Consider the following 21,104-nt stretch of genomic DNA (forward strand, 5'->3'; position numbering starts at 1 on the left):
GGATGGATGGATGGATAGATGGATACATGGTCTTCAGCCACCTTTCAGTGAGGTTCGTTAACCAACAACGATTCCTGTTTCTGATTTCTGATGCGAAGAATTAGGTGATGTCCATTTCAATGGTTTTTCAAGTTCGTCACTAAATAGACCTATATCAGGCAATTAATATTATATTTATGTTTCTAATGCCTACCACTTCCCTTTACGTAATTTATACATTAGAACATTTCATTTATATATGTTGTGATTTTATCTCCTTTTTGTATATGTATCGTACTCATTTCTTTTTTTTTTTTTTTACTTATTCTGTCTGCATTTGTTTTCTGTATTTGTACTTGTGGTGGTGTGGCACAGAAGGCCTGATGATCTTAACCCTTTCTAACCCAAATTAAATTTACAAGCAATCCATGTTGAAACAAATAACTGTATTAGGACCAATTCAGTGACCAAGTTACGGGAGTGGCAACATTTGAAACAAAACTATATTGATGAAAATGTATTGAAATAGAAGTTATCCAGCAAAATTTACCTTCATATGTAACACACAAGTATATAAATGCTATAAAGTTAATTCTTGCCATATGGTATCTATAGGTAAGAAAGGGTTAACTCCAACAGATTAAATAAACAAGTAATAAAATTATCCACTACGTGATATTTCATCATCATTACATCATTAGACATCTCTGTACTCAAGTTCTTTCTCAATAGCCATGGTCCGCTTTTGGAATTCGCTGCCACTGGAAATCAGAGGTTGTTTTAGTCCTCACTCGTTTAAAATTGGGTTTATTTAGAATTATTTTAAATGTACAGAATTAGTTTTTGGAAAGCAAAATTTATTATTATTATTATTATTATTATCATTATTATTATTATTATTATTATTATTATTATTATTATTACTATTATTATCATTTTAATATAGTCATTACTTTGTTTTTTCCATTAACATTAATATCTAAGTAAAGTCATTGTTTCAATGTAACCCATTACTGATTATACTAATTGTACTATTCCTTTAATTTCGTGACTATATTCGTATGTATTCAATCTTTCTTCATTATTATTTTTTAAGTTAATACTTGTGCACCGATATGTATTTTCCTGTATGTGCTTTGATCCGGTTGAGTGGAAGAGAAGGCTTGATAATCTTAACTCTGCCAGGGAAAATATTATTATTATTGAATTGGTGTGAACCGCGAAAACGTAGGATGAGAAAGTATGTGTCACTATTGTGACATTAATTTTTTTCATTCGCTCTTTTCTGAGCTCGAACTTATGGAACAAACTGTATTGTAGTATGAATTTATGAATTCATGTGCGTGTAAATTTCTTCATATGTCGTATGACACCCAGTTTCAGTACCTCTGCTGTAAGTAGGTGTACCAGAGCCTTAAGGGAGATTCATTTTCACAACAAAAGGTGAGAGTATAAATAGATAATTTCGGCCTTGTACTGTGTCGGCTAATACATCAAGAATCAGACATGTTGTCTGCATCCTGCTAGCATCGTTTCCTGGCATCGACTCAAGAAATCCATTCCCAACGCCTCCCAATGTAGCTTCTAGAGTTTTCTCAAAACACAGGTCAATAGCACATTTACATCTCTCTCGACTGCTTGAAAACGAAGTCCAAAAACGACAATCCTCATCCCGTATTCTACTCTAAGGATGTTTTCCAAAACTAAGTTTTCATACTATTTCACTTTCAATTTGCCAACTGAGCAAAGACGCCAGATGTTCGAGTCAGCAGACGCTGTGAGATTTAACGTGGAGTCATCCAGTCAAGTAGTCAGTTGGTCAGTCAAGCAGCTGGTCAACCGGTCAGTCAGTCGAACTGTCACACAAACACTGACACAGTCCGTCAGACGTTTAATGAATCTGCTATTTACTTAGTCGCACTGTCAGTCATTCAATCGGTCTGTCTGAAGTGAGTCATTCAATTATTCGTCTAGTCGTTAAGTCAGTAAAGTGGTTCAGGCGATCATTTGCTTAGTCATTTAGTGAATCAGTCAGTCAATCTTTTAATCAATCCGTCCAGTTAGTTTTTAATCAGTTGCCCAGTAATTAAGTAAGTCAATCAGTCACCCAGCCATTAAATAAGTTAATCATTCACCAGTTAATAAGTTAGTCAATCATTCTCCAGTTATAAATCAATCAGTCTCCCGGATTAAGTAACTCAATCAATGGCCTTGTTATTAAGAAAGGCAATCAGCCCCAAGTTATTACATCAATCAGTTTCCCAACCTTTAAATAAGTAAATTAGTCGTCCAGTTATTAAGTAATTCAATCAGTCGCCTGCCATTAAGTCAATCATTCACAAGTTGTTCAATCAATCAGTGTCCCAGCCATAAAGTAACTCAATCTGTCGCCAGTCATTAAGTAAGTCAATCAGTCGCCTGTCATTAAGTAAGTCAATCAGTCCACAGTTATCAAATTAGTTAATCAATTAGCCAGTTATTAAATCAGTCAATCAGTTACCCAGTTATTAAGTCAGTGAATCAGTTACCCAGTTAAGAAGTCAGTCAATCAGCTACCCAGTTATTAAGTTGGTCAATCAGTTATCCAGTTACTAAATCAGTCAATCAGTTACCCAGTTATTAAATCAGTCAATCAGTTACTCAGTTATTAAGTCAATCAATCAGTTACCCAGTTATTAAATCAGTCAATCAGTTACCCAGTTATTAAGTCAGTCAATCAGTTACTCAGTTATTAAGTCAATCCATCAGTTACCAGTTATTAAATCAGTCAATCAGTTACCCAGTTATTAAGTCAGTCAATCAGTTACCCAGTTACTAAGTCAATCAATCAGTTACCTAGTTATTAAATCAGTCAATCAGTTACCCAGTTATTAAATCAGTCCATCAGTCAATCAGTTACTCAGTTATTAAGTCAATCAATCAGTTACCAGTTATTAAATCAGTCAATCAGTTACCCAATTATTAAGTCAGTCAATCAGTTACTCAGTTATTAAGTCAATCAATCAGTTACCCAGTTATTAAATCAGTCAATCAGTTACCCAGTTATTAAATCAGTCAATCAGTTACTTAGTTATTAAGTCAATCAATCAGTTACCAGTTATTAAATCAGTCAATCAGTTACCCAGCTATTAAGTCAGTCAATCAGTTATTAAGTCAGTTAATGATTATCCAGTTATTAAATCACTCAATCAGTTACCCAGTTATTAAGTCAGTTAATGATTATCCAGTTATTAAATCATCTACTCATTTATCCAGTTTAATTCAGTCAATGAGGTATTCAGTTATTGAGTACATCTGTTTCCCGGTTATCAATCAGTCACCCCTATTATTTATTCGCTCGATTTCATACTCTCTCTCGCTATCATAATATTAATACTCGATCACAACGCGATAACACGCTAGAAATTCCACTTCACGCATCGTCTCTGTATTCCTCATCCTTCACTGTTGCTACCTCTCGTCACTGGAACTCTCTGCCGCCTGAAGTCAAGGGCTGCCGAACATTGAATTCTTTCAAATCCAAGTTAGAAAATTATCTTATGACGAGTTGCCAAACTAACTTACTATTATGACAAGTGTTGTATTGCATGTTTCCACGTATTCACATTTTTTTTATGTTCTAATGATATTCAACTTATTTTATATTTTTGTTTTCATATTTTCCGATAATGTTATATCTCTAATGTGATAAGTTGAGCTATATATAATCTTAATTTTCCTTATTGTGTGTACTTAGAAATATTGTATTCACTGTATACTTTGTACTGCACTATTTTATTACTACTATTAGTATTATTATTATTATTTATTATTATTATTATTATCATTATTACTATTCTTATTATTCTTCTTCTTCTTCTTCTTATTCTTATTATTATTATTATTATTATTATTATTATGAATAATTGTCCTTTTTTTTGTATGCCTCATTTATTTTGACCTGCTGTTCACATATTATTATGCTTTTTTCTTTCTTTCCGTATGTTATATATTATGTCTGATTTCTTCTTATTTGTTGTTTATATTTTATTATTATTATTATTATCTTATTCACTTTTGTGTGTAAAATTGTAGTGTAATTTGTAAATTTGTAGTGTTTTTGTAACGCAGTCTTTACTCCTGGTTGAGTGTTAGAGAAGGCCGTATGGCCTTAACTATGCCAGGTTAAATAAATTATTATTATTATTATTATTATTATTATTATTATTATTATTATTATTATTATTATTATTATTATTATTATTATTAAGTAAATCACTCACATAGTCATTAAGTCAATCAATCAGTTGTCTGATTAATAAGTGAGTCAGTCATCCAGTTATTAATTCAATCAGTCTAATAGTTATTAAGACAGTCAATAAGATGCTTACATATTAAGTCAATTTGTCCCTCAGTTATTGAATCAATCAGTCATAGAATTAAGTCAGTCAATCAACCGTCTAGCCATTAAGTCAGTCAATCAATCTTCCAGTTATTAAGTAAATAAATCAGTCACCCAATTAAGTCAATCTCTTAGTCATGAAGTCAATGTAACAGTCGCCTAGTTAAATAAATCAATCAGTCATTCAATTGCCTACTTATTAAATCAGTCTATAAGTCACCCAGTTATTAAGTAAATCAATTATTTGTCATCCAATTTTTAAGTCAATGAATCACTCGCCTAGTCATTAAGTAATTCTTTCAGTCTCTCAACTATTAAGTCGATAAATTAGTCACCCAGTTATTAAGTTAGTCAAACAGTTGCCAAGTTATTAAGTCAAAGAGTCATTAAGTTATTAAGTCAAACAGTCATCCATTTATTAAGTCAATCAGTAGTCCAATTATTAAATCAGTCACTCAGTTATTAAATCAATTATTTGCCCATTTAATAAATCAATCACTCATTCGCCAAATTATTAAGTCAGTCAATCACTCGCCCAATTACTAAGTCATTTAATCAATTAATTAATCGTTCCTTCGTTAGGTCTAACAGTGAGATATTCAATCAGTCGTTCAGCCATTGAATTACTTGCACAGTCGTTATGAGTGAATCAGTCAATTAATAATCTAGTCATTACGTCAGCCATTTTACATATCGTCCTGTAAATAACTCAATCAGAGAGTTAGTCAGTCTCTCAATCAATCACCAAATCACTGAGTCAGTGAATCAGTGAGTCTCTCTGTCATTGTCTGTCAGTCAGTTAAACAATCACCCAGTCGTAAAGTCATTAAGTCAACTCCGTCATTGTTGGTCTGTCACTTAATCCCAGTCACTGTGTCAGTCAGTCATCCAGTCCACTCTTAATTAATCAACCATTCAATAACTGAGTCAGTCAGTGAGTTTATACGTCACTGTTACTGTCGATCAGTTAATCAATTATCTAGTCACTGAGTCAATCAGTCAGTTATCCTGTCAATGTCAGTTTGTAAATTAATCAAACACAGAGTAATTTAGGCAGTCAAACATTAAATCAGTCACTGAGTCAATCAGCAGCCCAATAATATTGATCAATTCAACCCTCAGCCACTAAACAACCTTTGTTACACTTGCTAGAAAATAGAAGTAACAGAAAACTGCGCCTCCTAGCAGATTTGAACTACAAGCCTGATAGCTAGCATGGTGCACCTTCCTAACATCATTACCACATACTTCCTTTATTAAACAAGACCAATAAAATAATGGCATTGTGTAATTATCCATTAGAGGAGTCATAAGTCCGCTGTTAAAGTTGATGGGGCTCTGAACAATGGAAGAGTAAAGCAATTCTTGTGATGCATCCTGCAGACAGCACCAGTTCTCAAATCGCCCACGCGTCTGCGCATGCGTCCAAAATGGAACAACGGTCTTCGCTTTTGTTTTATGACACTCCCCACTCATTCGTCGCGCCTTATTTCTAGAAAATTAAGAATTAGAATATAATAGCCATAGAACTAATTCGCTTGCATTCTTGAACTTATTTTACGACGGCTTTTACTCTACACCAATTACGAAGAGTTGATGAGAAATAGCTTACGTAATGCCATATTGATAATTGTGTTAGGTCCTCTTATGCGCTGTTATGAGGTGGCAACGTTTCGACCTACAATCTGTCGGAACCGGGTTCAGTTTCGGATAGGAAAATATACATTTCTATGATTCAAAAGTGCTTTAGCAATCAAGCAGACAGTTCTTTCTCAGCAGTTATTTAATGATGATGTAGCCTATCAACTTAAAGATTTTCTAACGAAGATAGGGATTCGTGACAAGAAATGGTATTATATTTGGCAAGATGAGTCCTAGGAATCGCCTTGGGTTTACCTGAATTCACTTTACAGTCGGAGAAAACTTCGGAAAACCCAACTCAGTAATCGGCCCAAAAAAGACTCTTAAGATAACCATGAGTGAAATTTGAAAATTTGAAATTATTCACGCAATTCTTTTTAAATGTTTATCGCACATTCTTAAACATTACAATAAAAAACTAAGAAAATTTAAAATTCCTCTCCTTAAATAGTTTCCGAGTCATAAAATAATTTTTTTTTTCTAATGACGTAACAGAAAATATCCCCGATATTGTACGTGTTTGTAATATGTTATTTGTTTGTGAATACATTCTCCTTGGATGGAGTTTTCAAATTTGGCATGAATTTTTATAGTATCTTAATTATTTTTCCATGTAGATATTTTTCATGTCTGACTTTTTAAAATGTAATAAAATAATTGTAATACATAAATAAACATATGAAATGTGCATTTCATTAACCTTTGTATATTGTTCCTCATACTTTTCTTAATTTGCTCACAAAATTTGTCTCAATAGAACTAAAATTACAACACCTGGAACTTTTCACATAAGACGCACAAAAAATGTTTGAAGAAATAAGAAAATAATGATTTTGTATCGAAGAAGGGAAGTAGCAATTATATTTTATGACTTAAATTTATATCATAGGTTAGGTTTTATACATTTTCCTTTTTATAATTATGCTTCTACTATAACTTCCTTCAATATTAATGTACTTATTTCCTGAACTAAAATTTATTCATAATAATCAACATATGAGTAAGACGGAAAGATAAACTTATAGAAAATATTATAATATTCTGTATATTACTCATATACAGGTGTCTCTAAATTAGACCGACAAACTTTGGGAGTGTATAGATAACATTTTTAAAACACTTTTTGTAAAGGAACAAATGGGCTATAGTGTATTGGGTTTAGACTTTTAATATAACACTATAATATTGTATTTTAGTTTGTGTTTTTATATATTTTTGTTTCAAATGAATACCTGTAACGTCAATGAATTTTTTATTAAATTTATTAATTAATTTTCAAATAACCGATTACCTCAATCTTGTCTTGTAAGATCGGCCAATTATTAGTAACATAAAACATAAAAATATCACGCAATTATACAGATCCTGTGAATCTCCTATAACCTTTTAATTTAAAATACAAGCATCCTTTAATGTCTAAACGAAAAGATAAATAACATAATCACCTATGAAAAAGCTTCTGTGTAAATATATTTTTGCATTTTCTGAAAATCTACGGTATATTTTTACAAAATATGAGATTTGAAGTACGATACTCTTTATATCAACGTCCATTAAACGAATTTTTCTGTTATACTAGAAAATGCAAAGATCTGTCACATCTTCGTTTTCTTTATTTTCTTTTTATTTCACTGACATTTTTCTTATTCTTTTTACTTTATTTATACATCTCGCTGGTTAGACAGTTGGTAATTTTTTCTACCAATTGTCGGCTTTCTACGCTTTCTTCACCTCTGTCCCTCGTGTTACGAACTTTTTGTCTCACTTTATCTCTTTTGATACACCTCAGCTTCTTATAAAATACCCACTAGTTTCCTCGGTTATTTCTGCTCACCAGGTGTCCTCCTTGACCTCTTCACATTGTTTTGTATCCTCTTATACTGTGTATATAGCTTAATATTCACACAATTCATCTTAAAACAAATCACCCGAGTCTTTTATTCTTTATTGTTTTCGAATTTAGTTACGCTAGAAGTTTTTTCTTTGAAAGTAATTTCTCATACTTTTTTTTCACTCTCTACATTACACTTATCTTTCCCCATTGTCAACAAATCGCTGATTCCCTGCGGATATCTTACATTTTTTAAGGGTGGAGGGCGAAGAGATTATATCCCCTCAAAGTTGCAACTTATTAATGTTAAATTGAAGATCAGTCGTTTCTTAGTCACCTAATCACTTCTCACAGAATAGTAGGGTAAATTAGGGTCTGTTGGACAGTCGGGCATATTGGACACTCGTGGCTACTTCCGTCATTGACTTCTAGCAGAATGTGGTGCCCACAAGTGACGAGGTAACACGTTAAAGTACAAAGTGTCGAATATGCCCGACTGTCCAACGGACCCTAATTAACCCTATGTTCTGTGAGATTTATATTATTCTCTCACTACAGAACTGCCGGTTCAGGCCTGCCATTCTTGGACCTATTACTAGCAGCAACTAGGGATTGGTAACAAAGAGACAAGACTTTATAACGCATGTACTTTCTTCGCACGTATTTGATATTAGAGCACTTAACCCTCCTGTTACCAAGGTTTCTTGTAGCTTACTACTACCAAGGAGGGTAATAAAATTACCCCAGTCAGAATCAGGTATCAAACTTTGTTAAACACTTTGAATATTAACAATCCATATTATTATTATTATTATTATTATTATTATTATTATTATTATTATTATTATTATTATTGACTATGGATCTATACAAAATGTAAAAGTATAAAGTAATTTTTATAAATTTATAGCCTATGTGTATGAATTAATCAGGCTATATTATATTTATATTCTCTAATTTCGGAACATATATTTTTCATAAATTGTCCTACTTTATTCACATACGATATTATTCTTCTCTATGTTAATATTATATTATATAATTTCATTGTAGCTGTAATTTTAATTTTAGTTCCTTTTTCATTTTATTTTATTTTCTCTATTCCTCTCATATTAATAATATATTATATTACATAATTTCATTGTAGCTGTATTTTAATTTTAGTTCTATTTTATCTTATTTTCTCTATTCCTCTCATATTAATAATATAATTTTTAGTTCCAATTTTAGTTTCTATATTCCCCTCATATTAATAATATATTATATTACATAACTTCATTGAAGCTGTAATTTTAATTTTAGTTCTATTTTATTTTATTTTCTATATTCCTCTTATATTAATAATATATCTGAACTGCGACCGAACACGAGAGCTGCTCATTCGGTTCTCAAATTTTGTTAATATTATTGTATCCTCTTTTTATATTGATTGTATTATTTTATTCCTGTTTCTATTGTTGTAATTATATTCTGTAGTCTGATAATTATTCGGTATTATACAAATTTTCTGTATTATTATATAAATTTGTACTTGACCATGTTATAGCATTTTCCTATGTATTTGAAATTTGAAATAAACATTTGAACCACAAAAAATAACTTTTTAAAAATACGGGATGATTCAAAATTCCCATTCAATTTTATTAAAAACGTGTACCAAAATTAATGAACTTCAGATATTAAGTTATTGGTGACACTATGAGAAAACATATCAGTAAAGTTAAACTTTCCTACATCCCATTTCAAGACAAACTGCTCCACGCTATATAAATTTTACAGGGTGGAAAACATAGCTACAAGCAATGAAAGTCACAGTATTATAAAATAAAATATTGTAAATCATTTAGCCTAGATTACCGTATTTGTTGAAATTTAATATACATCCATGAACATCTTCAAGACATTTGTTTATAATAAAATAAAATTTTAAAAATTCTAAAGATAAATAAATATATAAATCTAAGAAAATCAATTTTAGGTTTTTTTTTTCTGAAATTCAAAGATGAGAACACCAGATATAGCCTACTACAATGAATATCTCGAAAAAAGACTCTAATAATAATTATTATTTCTAACAAAATAACTTTTAGAATAACTATAACACCACATAATGAACATTTTAAAAAATTGGAAGCAAAGGTCATGATACTCATGATAATAAAAGGTAAAGGTAAAGGTATCCCCGTTACATGCCATGAAGGCACTTGGGGGACATGGAGGTAGAGCCCCATGCTTTCCATGACCTCGGCACTAGAATGACCGCCTTTTACTCCCGAGAAAGACCCGGTACACAATTTTATAGGAGGCTGAGTGAACCTCGGGGCCGTTATGGAAATTTGGCAACGGGAAAAAATCCTGTCACTACCTGGGAGCAAATCCCGGACCTTCCAGTCTGTAGCCAGCTGCTCTACCAACTGAGCTACTGATGTCGAAACCTATACTGTGAAAACGGGAGAACCTCGATAGAAACCCAACTGCAACCTTCTCCGCCACAAGTGCCACTTTGTAGAAAATTCTAGTCCTAAACGGGGCTCGAAGCCAAGCCGCCAGTATGACAGGCACATAGTCTAAACCACGCTGTCACCATGGAAGATGTTCTTGTCTTGACATCTTATTTCTGGAATAACCGTTATTTTCTAGGCAGAGAATAAATACAAAAATTTCTAAACATGTAATATATTTTACCTTGACTCGATGACACCATAAGATTCATAAAACCTAGCCTTATCCGCATTTAATTCTTAACTATTTAGAAATCTGTTAATCTAACCGCATCTTCTTCAATTCGTGTATTTTTTAAAACTAGGATCATGACAGTAGGCTATAAATTTCTTATGTTTATGTATTTGCCAAATTCTCTGATCATATCTGCAAGAGTATGTCTATGACATCATCGTCAAACATGAGGTGATGCTTCTCCCTCCCCTACAGTAGTCAGTTGTTTTCACTTTAGATGTTGCATGGATCACAGTCTCTCTCATAGAAAGGAAGAACATTCAAATCGCTAATCATTTGGCTTGGTTGACTTCTCGAGAGCTGGCCCCAGGGTGGATCCTTGCGCTAGACTTACTTTGGCCCGTTGTGAGCCTTATATAGAGGGGAAGTAATATAAATGTGTAGTTTAACCCTTAAATAGGCAACACTTCATTTCTCACATTAGTTTATTAAACCGTGTCGGACTGTAAAGAAAACAACTATCGCAATGTCCATATTTTATATGTTGTGCAATAATACGAGTATAGTATTGTGAAATTTTAATTTTCCTACCATTTTTTTCTATTGTTTTTTTTTATTTTTAGTAGGTTATTTTACGACGCTTTATCAACATCTTAGGTTATTTAGCGCCTGAATGAGATGAAGGTGATAATGCCGGTGAAATGAGTCCGGGGTCCAGCACCGAAAGTTACTCAGTATTTGCTCATATTGGGCTGAGGGAAAACCCCGAAAAAAACCTCGACCAGGTAACTTGCCCCGATCGGGAATCGAACCCGGGCACCTGGTTTCGCGGCCAGTTTGTATTGGTCTATTAAAATTATAGCATATAGTCTTTTAACCTGTTGTATCCTATAGGATACATTGCCAATTTAAAGGTTAAAGGGGGAAATAAAATACACTCAGGGACAAAAAAAACCGGACACTTCTATATTTGCTTGTATTTTGTTGCCAATTATTTCAAAAAGAAACAAAACCCATTTAAACAAAATAATGTTTCATTTAGCACTTTATACGACAACATTTGAAAAAAAAAATCTCTGATAAGAAAATTTACAAAAAATTTCAAAGGGCGTATAACTATGGCATCGTTTGGTCTAACTGTTTTTTTTTTTCATTTTATGGTGCCTTAAACATTAAATACTCTTTTTAGTAACGGATATTACCCCCTCTGGCTTGAATAACTGCATCCATATGTCTTGGCATGCTCTCAATTTGGTTAGCAATGTCTTCTTGAGGAATAAGTTCCCATTCTTCGCCAAGTGCTCGCCTCAACTCTTGTAACGATTCTGGTCTCAGTCGTCTATTCTTAACACGCCGTCCCAGCATGTCCCACACGTGTTCAATTGGGTTCATGTCTGGACTTCTTGCTGGCCATGGAAGAACATGGATTCCCACTTCTTGGAGATAAACTCCGACCGCATGGGCAATATGCGGCCGTGCATTATCATGCATTAAAACAAAATTATCGCCTACAAATTGGCCAAATGGCACAACATGATCAGCCAAACATTCATTTATACACCTTTCAGCTGTTAGTCTTCCATTTTCAACAAAAACCAACTCTGTACGAGCATCCGTACACACTCCTGCCCAAACCATCACTCCACCACCTCCATACAGCACATTTTCGGAAAAGCAACACTGTGAAAATCGTTCTCCCCTCCTTCTCCAAACTCTTTCACGTCCACCAGGTGAGCACCGATTGAAACGGGACTCATCGGTGAACAGAACACAGCTCCACTGTCCATTTCTCCAATCCCTGTGATCCTTTGCAAAACGCAGTCGTTCAACTCGATGCATCCTGAGAAGTCTGGGACCAGTTGCAGGTCTACTTGATATCAGTCCACTTGCTTTCAACCTCCTTCTAACTGTTTTGGCCGAAATTGGGCGTCCATGCATGTTAACAAATTCCTGGGCTTTTGCAAAAAAACCGTCCTTTTATTTAAAAACTGCAAAGGGAGAAATCATTCCTTATCTGCTTCTTTAATGATTGCTTTATTGATTGGCTTATTTTACTGCGCTTTATCAACTGCGGTGGTTATGTAGCGTCTGAGTGAGTTGAAAGTGCGAAGTGAGCCCTGCACTCTTAATGGGTTGAGGGAAATCCCTGGAAAGAAACCTCAATCACGCGAATTGTCCCAACCAAGATTTCAACCCGGGTCCGCTTGTTCCACGGTTAGACATGCTAACCGTTACTCTACAGCGGTAGTCCGTTTCTCTAATAAGAGACCTAATGATCAGAGTCGGACAGATAATACTTACTTACTTATTGGCTTTTAAGGAACCCGGAGGTTCATTGCCGCCTTCACATAAGCCCGCCATCGGTCCCTATCCTGTGCAAGATTAATCCAGTCTCTACCATCATATCCCACCTCTCAAATCCATTTTAATATTATCCTCCAATCTACGTCTCGGCCTCACTCCGACCTCCCAACTAACACTCTATATGCATTTCTGGATTCGCCCATACGTGCTACATGCCCTGCCCACTTCAAACGTCTGGATTTAATGTTCCTAATTATGTCAGGTGAAGAATACAATGCGTGCAGTTCTGTGTTGTGTAACTTTCTCCATTCTCCTGTAACTTCATCCCTCTTAGCCCCAAATAATTTCTTAAGCAACTTATTCTCAAACACCAGGACAGATAGTACTTATAGGGTAAAACAGCGCTACTATCTATTTCGTCCCTTACAACTTCTTCCTCTTCTTCTTCTTCTTCCTCTTCTTCTTCTTCTTCTTCTTCTTCTTCTTCTTCTTCTTCTGCCTTTCCAAGGATTGGAGTTTATCCCGTTCCACGCCAAAGATATTTATTATTGAAAGAGGCCTTTCCATCTGGTCCTCGGCCGTCCTATATCCCCTCTTCCATTCGGAATATAAAGAAAAGCTTGCTGCGGTAGTCTGTCAGTGGACATTCGGTTGACATGCTATTGCCAGTTCTTTTGGTACTGAATTATTACCTCTTGCACTATATTACTTCTTATACCCACTGCCGTTCGTATGTCCGCACTTCTCACTCTGTCTCTTAGGATAGATTACTCCTAGTAACCGTCTCATAAATCTCATTTCTGAGCTTTCAATTTTATTTTTGTCTTTTTTCCCGGGAGATGCACTATCACCTTTACTTTTTAACTTCGCTCTAGAATATGCCATTAGGAAAGTTCAGGATAACAGGCAGGGTTTGGAATTGAACGGGTTACATCAGCTTCTTGTCTATGCGGATTAAGTGAATATGTTAGGAGAAAATACACAAAAGATTAGGGAAAACACGGAAATTTTACTTGAAGCAAGTAAAGCGATCGGTTTGGAAGTAAATCCCGAAAAGACAAAGCATATGATTATGTCTCGTGACCAGAATATTGTACGAAATGGAAATATAAAAATTGGAAATTTATCCTTCGAAGAGGTGGAAAAATTCAAACATCTTGGAGCAACAGTAACAAATATAAATGACACTCGGGAGGAAATTAAACGCAGAATAAATATGGGAAATGCGTGTTATTATTCGGTTGAGAAGCTCTTATCATCCAGTCTGCTGTCCAAATATCTGAAAGTTAGAATTTATAAAACAGTTATATTACCGGTTGTTCTGTATGGTTGTGAAACTTGGACTCTCACTCTGAGAGAGGAACATAGGTTAAGGGTGTTTGAGAATAAGATGCTTAGGAAAATATTTGGGGCTAAGCGGGATGAAGTTACAGGAGAATGGAGAAAGTTACACAACACAGAACTGCACGCATTGTATTCTTCACCTGACATAATTAGGAACATTAAATCCAGACGTTTGAGATGGGTAGGGCATGTAGCACGTATGGGCGAATACGGAAATGCATATAGTGTTAGTTGGGAGACCGGAGGGAAAAAGACCTTTAGGGAGGCCGAGACGTAGATGGGAGGATAATATTAAAATGGATTTAAGGGAGGTGGGGTATGATGATAGAGACTGGATTAATCTTGCACAGGATAGGGGCCGCTGGCGAGCTTATGTGAGGGCTGCAATGAACCTTCGGGTTCCTTAAAAGCCATTTGCAAGTAAGTAAGTATCCAGGTTTCACTACTATAAAGTAGCATCAGTTTCGATACTACAATATTATATAGGCCTACGAGTATATTGTAGACTATACAAAGATTAGCTGGGCGATGCTTAATGTGTAAGTTTTACTGTTATAAATGTCAAATATTTTTTTTCGAACAAAAGTGAACATTTCCCTCATATTTCCAAATAAAATGCACAGAAAATGACTAAAATCATGTTTATTGACACCATTAGAACAATGGACGTACTAGATCTTAGTTCAAATAATTATAAATTAATAGGTCGCATCCCAGGTATTTAAAATTATTCACCTGTTCTATTAACTGTTCTTTTATAGCGATTTTAGTTCTTCTATTGTATTTTCCTTCCATAGCCATTACTTTGGATTTATTGATAGAGATTTTAGTGTTTAAAAGCTTCCAAAACTTTTATTTTAGTTTTGTTACATTCTCTTGCAGATCATTTTCAGATTCGGCCAACAAAACCTGATAGTCAGCAAATAGTAAGATAGGCCTATTTATTGATTTATTTATTCTTAATTTAATACTTTTAGGGTTTAATGTTTGCCATTCCTGAATAATTATATATATATATATATATATATATATATATATATTTATTTATTTATTTATTTATTTATTTATTTACTACAAACCCAGTTTCCTCCAATCTTTCCTATTTTCTGCATTATTCTTAGTCTCTACATATGATCTATATATCTTAATGTTGTCTATCATCTGATATTTTCTTCTGCCCCGAACTCTTCTCCCGTTCACCACTCCTTCCAGTACATTCTTCAGTAGGCAGTTTCTTCTCAGCCAGTGACCAAACCTTCTTTTTCTCTTCCTGATTAGTTTCAGAATAATTTTCTCTTCATCCACTCTTTCCAATACAGCTTCATTTCTTATTCTGTCTGTCCATTTCACACGCTATATTCTTTTCCATATCCACGCTTCAAATTGCTTCTAGTCGTTTCTCTTCACTTCGTCGTAATGTTCATGTTTCTTTCTCATATAATACTACACTCCATACAAAACACTTCACTAGTCTCTTCCTTAGTGCTCTTTCCAGAAGTCCGCTCCTTTTTCTATTAAAAGCTTCCTTTTCCATTGTTATTATCCTTTTGAATTCCTGGTAGCAGCTCATGTTACTGCTTATAGTACAGCCCAAGTATTTGAAGCTGTTCACTTGTTCTACTGCCTCATTTAGAATTCGCAAGTTTACCTTCTTTGGTTTTCTTGCGAAAACCACGCTCTTCGTCTTGTTTGCATTTATCTTCATCCATACTTTTATCTTAAAAGTATTTATTTCAGTCACTGACTTCACAGCATATGTTTAAGGTGCTACACCTTTACATTACATATTTAAGAGACGTATGAAAGTTTTCGTTGGTCTACGCCAACATCATCAGATACGAAGTACATTTCAGCAATATCAGTGCTCTCTACATAATATCTACAAATACAAAACATGCCACTAAATATGTTTTGGATTTGTAGATATTATGTAGAGAGCACTGATATTGCTGAAATGTACTTCGTATCTGATGATGTTGGCGTAGACCAACGAAAACGTTCATACGTCTTTTAAATATGTAATGTAAAGGTGTAGCACCTTAAACATATGCTGTGAAGTCAGTGACTGAAATAAATACTTTTAAGATACAATATAGACTACTCGAAAAATTAAAAATGAATTGCAAAATATTCATCCATACTGCTCACAGCTGTCATTTAGCTCCAGTAGCATATCCCTTAGCATCGTCTCCTCATCATATAATCATTATTTGCTCGAGAATATTTTGCAAGATGATTATGATGCCTACTTACATTATTATTTTATTACTATTATTATTATTATTATTATTATTATTATTATTATTATTATCATTTTTTACCAAATTCCGATTATAACTATGAGATTAAATGCAATTATTTCAATTGCGGTAGTTTGTTCACCAGACGTCAGGATCTTGATTATTTATTTTTTTGTAAAGTCATTAATTGTGATATTGATTGTGAATCTTTCATAAGCAATATCAGTCTTCGTATTCCTGCTAATGGTTTAAGATTTCATAAATTGTTTTATAATAAGAATCCTAAATCTCTCTCTCCGGTCTGCAGATGCATTAAATATGCTAATTTGCATGGATTCAACTTGGATACATTTAATGTGTAGTATATCTTTGAGTTTTTAACTCACTGATCTAATTTTATAATTATTTGTCCATTTTATTTCTTGCATTTGATAAATTGATTAATCTAGACTATTCCATTATTTCAATTATCTCATTGTACTAAATTTATAATTTTATAATTATTATTTGATCAATGACTGATGTAGACTATTATATTGTTTGTATTTCATCTCATTGCCATTTTCTATCATTCATTCTCATCATCATTTGTTGTTTTGTTCTGTTTTGTATCGTGCTAAACTGTAATTGGCCTTGTGCTGTTTTTTTTTTTGCACGTTAATATTCTAAATAAATAAATAAATTATTATTACCATCATCATTATCATTGTTATTTGAACTTTTTTTTACACTTTTTATAAATGAAAATTTTTATGATGAATAAGAAGCTGGCCTAATGCACCAACCCCCAACCTGGAGGACCAGGTAGTTTCAACACGAGGTTTTCTTCCTCTAGCCTTCAGAGAACCAACTCCAAATACTGCACGGTGGCAGTGATCCATTTACCAGTTGGGCTGGAATTTTTTGATAAGGTTGTCCATCACCTAGGTGAGTTGCCTTCCAAGGCTAAAGCATCCGACCTAACCCTTTTGGCAGTCGTCCACTCTGGATACAGATGCTGCTTAGTGTGGGGTATACCTATTATTATTATTATTATTATTATTATTATTATTGCGCGAGATAATCTATGTAAAGGAGCTAACAGGGTTGAGAAATCGATATACAGTATTTTGTATACGTACTACAGAAACTCACTAGGTACGAAGGATACAGAAATACAAACGTTGCAAAAAAAACACTTCATAAAAAAGGAGATGGATAAAATTGCCGAGCAGTAAGATCCCAGGAACAGTGGGTGCTAAATTCTTTAGTATGATGGTGTCTATGGGTCCGTGTTGCACTCAGGTCTTTTGGCTCTCCACCTTCTTGTGATTTTCTCTCTCCGTCTTCGGCGAAAGATGCTTGGGGAATCTTTCCTTTTCTTTCTAGGCTCCTCTCCCTTTCCCTGCTTCATCTACCTGTCTGTTCTCCTCATACCTTCTCAAGAGTACAGGATCTTATTATACTGCAGGATACTCAAACGCAGAAGATTATAATTTATATCCTAAATAACAAGATAATGCAAGTTAAAAGAAAGCAGTTAAGTAATTTCTTTAGTTTTAAATAGATTCTAAATTCCTTTAGGCCACATGCCTAGCTCAGGCGGTAGCACGTTTACCGGATCTGCGCTCGGACGTGTGTTCGATACTCGCTTGGGCTGATTCCTGGTTGGGTTTCTTTCCGAGGTTTTTCCCAACTGTAAGGCAAATGTCAGGTAATAATACGGTGAATCTTCGGCCTTATCTCGCCTAACGCCATTTTACTGACGCTAAATAACTTAGTCTAGTAGTTGGTATGGCATTGTCAAATGACATACTTAATAAAAGCGTAGGTCAGATGAGATATTACTTGTAAGATCTATACAGGAATTATGGTAATGGACTTAGGATAAATATATTAAATTTGCGATCCAGCGCCGTGGCTAAAGCATCCTGTCTAAGACTCCCGTTACGGAATGTTCACTGGTTCGAGTCCTCATGGGAGAAGACATTTTCTCATGAAATTTCGGCCAGTGTATGGGACCGGTGCCCACCCAGCATCGTGATGCACTTGGGGAGTTACGGTAGATAGCGAAATCCGGTTACGAAAGCCAGCTCTAGAGGCTGGAGGGATCATTGTGCTAACTACACGAAACCTTCATTCTGGTTGGATGATCGTCCACCTCTGCTTCGGCATGTGGACGTTAGGCCAGCAGCCGGATGGTCGGTCTGGGCTCTTAAAGGGCTGTAGCGTGGTGGATTATTATTATTATTATTATTATTATTATTATTATTATTATCGGTTGTTCTGTATGGTTGTGAAACTTGGACTCTCATTTTGAGAGAGGAACAGAAGTTAAGGGTGTTGGAGAATAATAATAATAATAATAATAATAATAATAATAATAATAATAATAATAATAATAATGGTTTATTTTAACTGGCAGAGTTAAGGCCATTCAGGAAAATATTTGGGGCTATATAAGAAGGATGAAGTAACAGGAGAATGGAGAAAGCTACACAACGCAGAACAGCACGCATTGTATTCTTCACCTGACATAATAATTAGGAACATTAAATCCAGACGTTTGAGATGGGCAGGGCATGTAGCACGTATGGACGAATTCAGAAATGCATATGGAGTGTTAGTTGAGAGATCGGAGGGAAAACGACATTTGAGGAGGCCGAGACGTAGATGGGAGGATAACATTAAAATGGATTTGAGGGATGTGGGATATGATGATAGAGGCTGGATTAATCTTGCACACGATAGGGACTGATGGCGGGCTTATGTGAGGGCGGCAGTGAACCTCCGGGTTCCTTGAAAGTCATTTGTAAGTAAGTAAGTATTATTATTATTATTATTATTATTATTATTATTATTATTATTATTATTATTATTACATTATCGGTTGTTCTGTATAGTTGTGAAACTTGGACTTTCATTTTGAGAGAGGAACAGACGTTGAGAATGTTCGAGAATAATGTACTTGGAAAATATCTGGGATAGCAAGAGGGATGAAGTTACAGGAGAATGGAGAAAGTTACACAATGCAGAACTGCACGCTTTGTATTCTTCACCTGACATAATTAGGAACATTAAATCCAGACGTTTGAGATGGACAGGGCATGTAGCATGTATGGACGAATCCAGAAATTCATATAGAGTGTTAGTTGGGAGGCCAGAGAAAGAAAAGATCTTTGGAGAGGCCGAGAAGTAGATGGGAGGATAACTTAATTTAAAATTGATTTGAGGGAGGTGGGATATGATTTTAGAGACTGGATACACTGGACATACAAGAGGTAACATAATCGATGCAAGGATGCATCCCAGGTCCATCCCTCGAAAAGCCAAGCCAACCATATATTTATCCCTGAAAATGGCGCTGATGTCCGCGTCTCCAAGTATGAAAATGAGCGGAATAACAGTTGAGGTTTAATATTTGTGACGTTCGATTTAACCAGATTATCAATACTGTCACTAAGCGCATAAAGTTTGGTGTTACGTTTCAAGATAAAACGACTCTATAGGCCTACACATTAAAGTGACCGCATACCCTTGACCATCGTTATAAAATATAGAGTAACTTCATCCATCTCCAGACAAGAGATTATCTCCACCGAAATTTTACGGTCATAGAAATCTCACGAAGTACGTTGTTTCGTATTTTATGTCTCTTGAGTGTATAATATCTCCTTGGCTTTTTTTAACTTTACGAATGCCCATAAATAGTTATGTCGACATTTACACACATGATAACTGCTATTAACTTCATTGGCATTGAACTAATTACAATTTTGTTTTAGTAAACTTGATTATTCTGAGAGGTCTTGAAAAGGTGGGACTATTAATTTTTACAGTCATGCGTATGTCTATGGATTGTTGTTGAATAGATTTTGTCACTCTAGCCAAATGCGGTGTATGCAACTTCAATACTAGGTAGAAGCAGCGGTAAGGAGTTCGAATTTTGTATAGAACATGAATGTTTTTCCGTTAACAATGTGCTATTCTATAATTATTGTATCTGGCTAAAGATTCAGAACAGAATTAACAGAATTTATGCACACTAATACCTTCTATTCTACCAGGTCGATGATTTTCTTCCACGGATTGTAACACCATAAGTACTACATCTGGCATATTTGAACGGACGGGCAGACATTGTTTCGGCGATGCCAATATTGTTTACAAGAAGGGGGCGTCGGTTCCAGGCACAAATTGTTAAATGTCATTGTCTGGTGTTTGTCATTGTATTTATTTATTTATTTATTCATTTATTTAATTGTTTATTTGTTTATTAATTTTTCTAATAACTGTAGGTCTATCATAAAATCTATACTAATAATAAATCTGTAGCCGAAATTTTTCTGGTAATTTTCGATTTTCCAAAAATAATTGGTAGTAACATATATAATTAACCACCCTGAAACCGAAAATCGCTTTTTTGAAATTTTTGTCTGTCTGTCTGTCTGTCTGTCTGTATGTTTGTTACCTTTTCACGCGATAATGGCTGAACGGATTTCGATGAGAATTGGAATATAAATTAAGTTCGTTGTAACTTAGATTTTAGGCTATATGGCATTCAAAATACATTATTTAAAAGGGGGGTTATAAGGGGGCCTGAATTAAATAAATCGAAATATCTCGCTTATTATTGATTTTTTGTGAAAAATGTTGCATAACAAACGTTTCTTTAAAAATAATTTGCGATAAGTTTTATTCCTTAAAAATTTTTGATAGGACTGATATT

General features: G+C 34.3%; 1 protein-coding gene across 1 annotated transcript in view; it reads right to left on the bottom strand.

The window, feature by feature from the left end:
* Positions 1–21,104, bottom strand: part of LOC138700474 (uncharacterized) — a 206,674-nt gene that overhangs the window by 171,128 nt on the left and 14,442 nt on the right. The gene's annotated exons all lie outside the window — the stretch shown is intronic.

This window comes from Periplaneta americana, chromosome 5 (assembly GCF_040183065.1).
Source record: "Periplaneta americana isolate PAMFEO1 chromosome 5, P.americana_PAMFEO1_priV1, whole genome shotgun sequence".
Lineage (NCBI taxonomy): Eukaryota > Metazoa > Arthropoda > Insecta > Blattodea > Blattidae > Periplaneta > Periplaneta americana.